This window comes from Hevea brasiliensis, chromosome 6 (genome assembly GCF_030052815.1).
Source record: "Hevea brasiliensis isolate MT/VB/25A 57/8 chromosome 6, ASM3005281v1, whole genome shotgun sequence".
Classification (NCBI taxonomy): domain Eukaryota; kingdom Viridiplantae; phylum Streptophyta; class Magnoliopsida; order Malpighiales; family Euphorbiaceae; genus Hevea; species Hevea brasiliensis.
The window spans coordinates 22,359,331-22,364,841 of NC_079498.1; the positions used below are offsets into that span (position 1 = coordinate 22,359,331).

The 5,511-nt window shown below is 33.6% G+C and overlaps 1 pseudogene; it reads right to left on the bottom strand.

Annotated features, from left to right (window-relative positions):
* Window positions 1-1,118: 1,118 nt before the first annotated feature.
* Window positions 1,119-2,263, bottom strand: LOC131180605 (mitogen-activated protein kinase kinase kinase 20-like; annotated as a pseudogene).
* Between the last annotated feature and the right edge of the window lie 3,248 nt (window positions 2,264-5,511).

Here is a 5,511-nt window from a genome sequence, read left to right on the forward strand (position 1 = left end):
CGAATAATGCACACCCCTAGCTTAAAATATAATTCTTACTATTCGTCTCAAAATTAAAGTTGAGGAGTTTGATTTCAGAAGCGTTATATTTTTTTTTTAATTTTAATTTAAAAGAGACTAAATTGCCCAATAATAAAAGTGGGTCACACAATAATAAGTAACCATCTCTCCAGAAAAACTTTTATCGCATTTCACTATTAGTACAATTTCACTATTAACAGATAGTGAGATCTCCCAATTGGTTTATCTTTAACTTTATTGCATACCTAGGGAGATCTTCTATCAATTATGCAGAAAAACCGATTAGGTTACTCTAGAATGATAGCTCTCCCATTATGCTATTAGTTTAGTAGAGTTTATATGCGTCGATCTAACATGTTTAATTTTATTAGAATTTTTTTAAATTTCACAAGTGGCATGAGGCTGCAGTATTCATTTATAAGAATTGAATATGTGCAAGCCCTCTAAAAATAAGATAATTATTTATACATCAGGGTAAAAAATAGTGCTGCCGTAGATATAAAAATTCAATTTTCCTTAATTTTAGGAAGATGGGACCATGTATTTGAAGAGATTGTGCATGTGCACTAAATATAATCTCTTTTAAAAATGAGTTTCACACAAGATCTGCCGAAAATTTTTTTCTTATAATATGATCCATTCAATACAGATTTCCTATTAGTTCTTTTGCTCTAATGTTAATGGGAACTGAAAATGAGACTTCTTGATAAAAACTTTAAATGATTACAATAGAACAAGCAACTAAACATGTCTTATCTTGAATCCCTTATGAGAACTAATGTTTTCCCCCGCATAGAGGATAACCAACATTTTTAATGGAGGATGCATTTCTGTGCCCAGATCAATGTATGTGTATTACTAATTAAAGCAAACTTAGGTTATTAAAAAAAAAAACTTATTCATAGTAGTGAACTCATTTGGCGACTTTTTTTTTTTCATTTCATAAACCAAATTGAAATTTATTTGTATAATGAACAATATCAATTGCAACCCTTTAGTAGAGAATTGGTTACATAGAAAAGTAAAATGTAGCAGCAATGCCCTGGCTTTGCAGCTTCCTTATCATGAGCAATAGAGCCTTGAATAAACGGAGAAGATCACAGCAGCTTTTCCACATCAATGCTAATTCCACATTTGTTCTTGAAACCAACTGGCGCATTTTGGAGAAGATCAGACATCAATAATGATGGACCTCCTCCAGGCCAGACCCGCACCACTTTTTTAGGTTTCAAATAAGAAACCTGCAAGTGAGCAGGGATGAAACTTCATAGCTAGCAGAATTAGCATCTTCAGAGCAGGAATGAGTCCACGCACCCCTAATCCACAATCTCCCCAAATTCACTGCTATCTATGTCATCTATTCCGGATACAAAAGGATGAATTAATAACATCTCAATGGTGAATCTGAACAGATGATTCTTCACTAGACATCCTTTCAAGAAATCCTTGCCATCCTTTGAAATCCAAGAAGGAATTTTAGGCAATTCATATCTATCAGCAATCCTCTCGCAAGCTTTTTCAATTGTTTCATTAGGTTCGAACCCCAAAGTGATTTCCCAGTAAACATCTCAAAAACCATACATCCAAGAGCCCAAATATCAGAGGGAAATTCCTGAATATTATTAACGAGAGTCTCTGGTGCCATATAGAAAGCAGTCCTGGCAATAGAACAATCAAGCTTCCTCTTCCTGGTCTTCTGAACTTTCTTGGCCAATCCAAAATCCCCAATCTTGGGCACAGAGTCACCATCACCACCAGGAATGAGCAGCACATTGTCTGGCTTCAAGTCACAATGAACATAATCATGACAGTGGATGTAATCAATACCTTTAATAATAGACCTTGTGTATCTCTTCACGTTCGATTCAGGCAACCCACAACCACCCGATCTCTTCATAAGATTAGCTAGGGTTCCTCCAGAAGCGTACTCCAACAACAGATTGTAAAGCATCTTTCCATCCTTACTCATAGTAGTTTCTTCGCCATAACACTCGAGAATGTAGGGACAGTCACGAAGATGGTTGAAAGCCTCTTTCTCCTTCTGAAGTGAACTTGAGGAAGAGACCTCCGCTGATTTAACAGCCATAAGTGGTGGATAAAATGCTCTTCTTAATTTGGGTTTCTTCAAAAAGGCGAGATAAACAGACGCAAACCCTCCTTTGCCAAGCAACGGCCCTCTCCACCATGCGACTCCGTGATTATCCGAGCTATCTTCTTCGACTGCCATAACCTTTCTCTTCATTGCTTGGGTTCAAAGCAATTTAATCTCCAATGCTTCAACGATACTTAGTTACACAAGAGAAGGGATTTTGCCACCATATAACATCGACGTGAAATTAAAGCTTTATTTTCCTAGTTGCCACCAGTTTGAAACCTAACTTAAACTAATAACTAATTTTATATCTTTTGACCCATAAGATAACTAAGTAATTAATGTTAAATTACCAAAATAAATAATTATAAATAAAAATTATATAACATGCTAAAAATTTTATCTCGATTTTTTATTTTAAATTAAAAAAATAATTTACCAAAATTTTAGTCCCATGAATTTAAAAATAAAATTTTAATCTAGTCAGCATGCCTAGCTAAGTCAACATGCCACATTTATTAATCACTTTAACTATTAATTGGTTTATTGATAAGTGTGAAAATAATAATAAAATTTTAAATTAAATTATTTAAATTAAAAGATTTGACTAAATTTAAAAACATATAAAAGATTTTGACTTTTTAAGTAAATTCTGCTGTAACTAAAAGATATTTCGTATAAGAAATTGTTGATAAATTTTTCCTTTTACGTTAAAATACTTAATAATAATAATAATAATAATAATAATAATAATAATTAGCTTTGAGCTGATTCAATCATCTTCAATCCGAGAGATTTAATAGTGTCATCATTCATGAGTTATTATAATGCATTGCTATTGAAGAATGTGACATTAATTGATTCCATTCTTTCTTATAAAACATATTTGTATGGGCTTTCATACACGTGTGTGTATTTGTTATCAGTTAGTGCAATAATAACATAAATTTGTCAATGGATGCCATTAGATTCTACAAAAATAGGTTTAAATCTATTATCTTTTGAGAGCTTTTGTTTTCCATGCATATATAGAACATAAGCAACATTTTTTAATGGAGGAAGCTTATTCATTTATATGCACAAATTTATGGATGTGTTACTAATTCAGAGTAATCGAACTCATAGGGCCACCATTTTGAAAAATTATATAGTGAAGTAGTTATATCATGTCAATACTTTACATAGAATGGCAAAGCAATTGGAGATGGACAAATATACAAATGCAGTTACTAAAATTAAAAAAATATATATATATAATTTTTTCAGACTCACTCTATATACATGTTTATTTTTGCCATTCCATGTAAATTATCCTACATAGAATAATTGATATACAACAGGCTCTGACATATTTTAAGTTGTCCTCAGTAATCAAGGAGATCTCAGTTCTCATTTAATCCTTGTCGTCGATTCATTTTGTTCATTTTCTTCGGGAGGGCAATTTGATCTTTGTTTCACTTGCAAAGCATGGGCTGATACGCTCTGAAGGCGTTATTGCTTTCTTTTATTTTTAGGGTTATTGTTTATATTGTCCTCATCTGAGTTCTGCTTTCTATTTGCTTTTGGACTAGTCTACTTTGTTCTTGAATTGTTTGAATCCTGTTTTGTTATCTTTGTTGTTCTTCAGTATCCAGGTTTTCCCTTAGCATGCCTTGTCCTAGGTCGGGTTGGGTGTACAGGTACGGGGCAGTCTGTTGATCGAAGTTAGTTGGATGAGCTCATGTAAAGTTTTTTATACCTTATTTTATTAAAATTTCCTATTTATAGAAAAAAAAGGAACCAAATGTGTGCAGGCTTTCTAAAAATAAGCTTCACGAGACTTGCTAAAAAGTTTCTTTTATAAAACATACTTATACATAGGTTCATGTATGTGTATCTGTTATCAGTTAGTGCAATAATAATAGTAAATTTTCAAAACTAGCTACTTAAAGATGCCATCAGATTCCATAAAAATAGTTTTCCTCCATGTTTAAGTCATTTATCTTTATTTATTTTTTCTTTGATACATGCAATGATCCATTCAATAGGGATTTCCCATTAGTCCTTTTGCTCTAATCTTAATGGGAATTGAATTTGAGATTTCTTGATGAACACTTTAAACAGTTTCTGCAGGTCACGCAAGTAAACATGTTTTGTCTTGAATCCGTCATGAGAATTAATGTTTTTCCTACATAGAACATAATGGAGGATGATACATTTCTGCGTCAGATCAATGCATGTGTTACTAATTAAAGCAAACTTAGCTTATCAAAAAGAAAGAAAAAAAGCAAACTTATTCATAGAAGTGTTCTCTTATGGCCTCCTTTTTTCTTTCCTTAAACCACTCAGGACTTTTATTTATTTAATGAACACTATCAAATTATAACCACAAGTTAGTTGTGAATTGGTTGCATTGAAATGTAAAATGTGTAGGCAGAAGTCCCTTGCTTAGCAGCTTCCATGGCATAAGCAATAGAGCCTTGAATGAACAGGAGAAGATCACATCGCCTTTTCCAAATGGATGCCAATTCCACGTTTATTCTTGAAACCAACCGATAAAATCAGACGTCACTAATGATGGACCTCTTCCAAGCCCATGGGTAGCAGGATTAGCATATTCCGTGCCCATGGACAGCACTTTTAGGTCTCAAATAAGAAACCTGCAAGCGAGCAGGATAAAACCTTCTTAGGTAGCGAATTAGCATCTTCGTCACTCAGCAACTTGCTGCATATCATATAATATCATTATAGGCTCCAATTCACTAGGTAATTAATTCTCTTGGGGAAGAATATTACGGGTAACTTTAAATAACAAGGTCAGTCTTGAGCACAATATATAGCAATTCAGAGCCATTGTTTTCCTTCCAGAATTGCACAGAGGACAGCATTCTGATCCCAGCTGCATTGGCCAACTTGGATCATATTGTTTGCCGTTGCAAGAAAATCACATCTTCGATTCAATTCCTTCACATGACCAAATCTTTTCAATTCCAATTATGTACTGCTGAAGTTGTTGTCCTGCTCTACAAATGATATAGTTCACTAAAGATCAAATTGCTACTTAACTTGGAATTCCGAATAACGATTTTGAAAGAGTTAATTGTGGTTTGAAGCTAAAAATGATGTCAATGTATACCTGTAGGAATGGTGAATATAGTAGGACATTTCTCCACCATATGTGAAGAAACATGTGTTGGTGAATGAATTGCAAAGAACACCTTTGCCAATGATAGCAGAGATTGGAGTACTAACTTCATTGGACTCGATTCTGTGGATTCAGGAAAACTTCAAAACACCCCACCATTACTCTCTTCCACAACATCTGGCCAAAAACAAGAAGAAGATCCTATTCAGATATAGAATGCCACTATTGATCGAACATTTCGAATCACAACTTTCATCGCCAGTCACAGATGAGT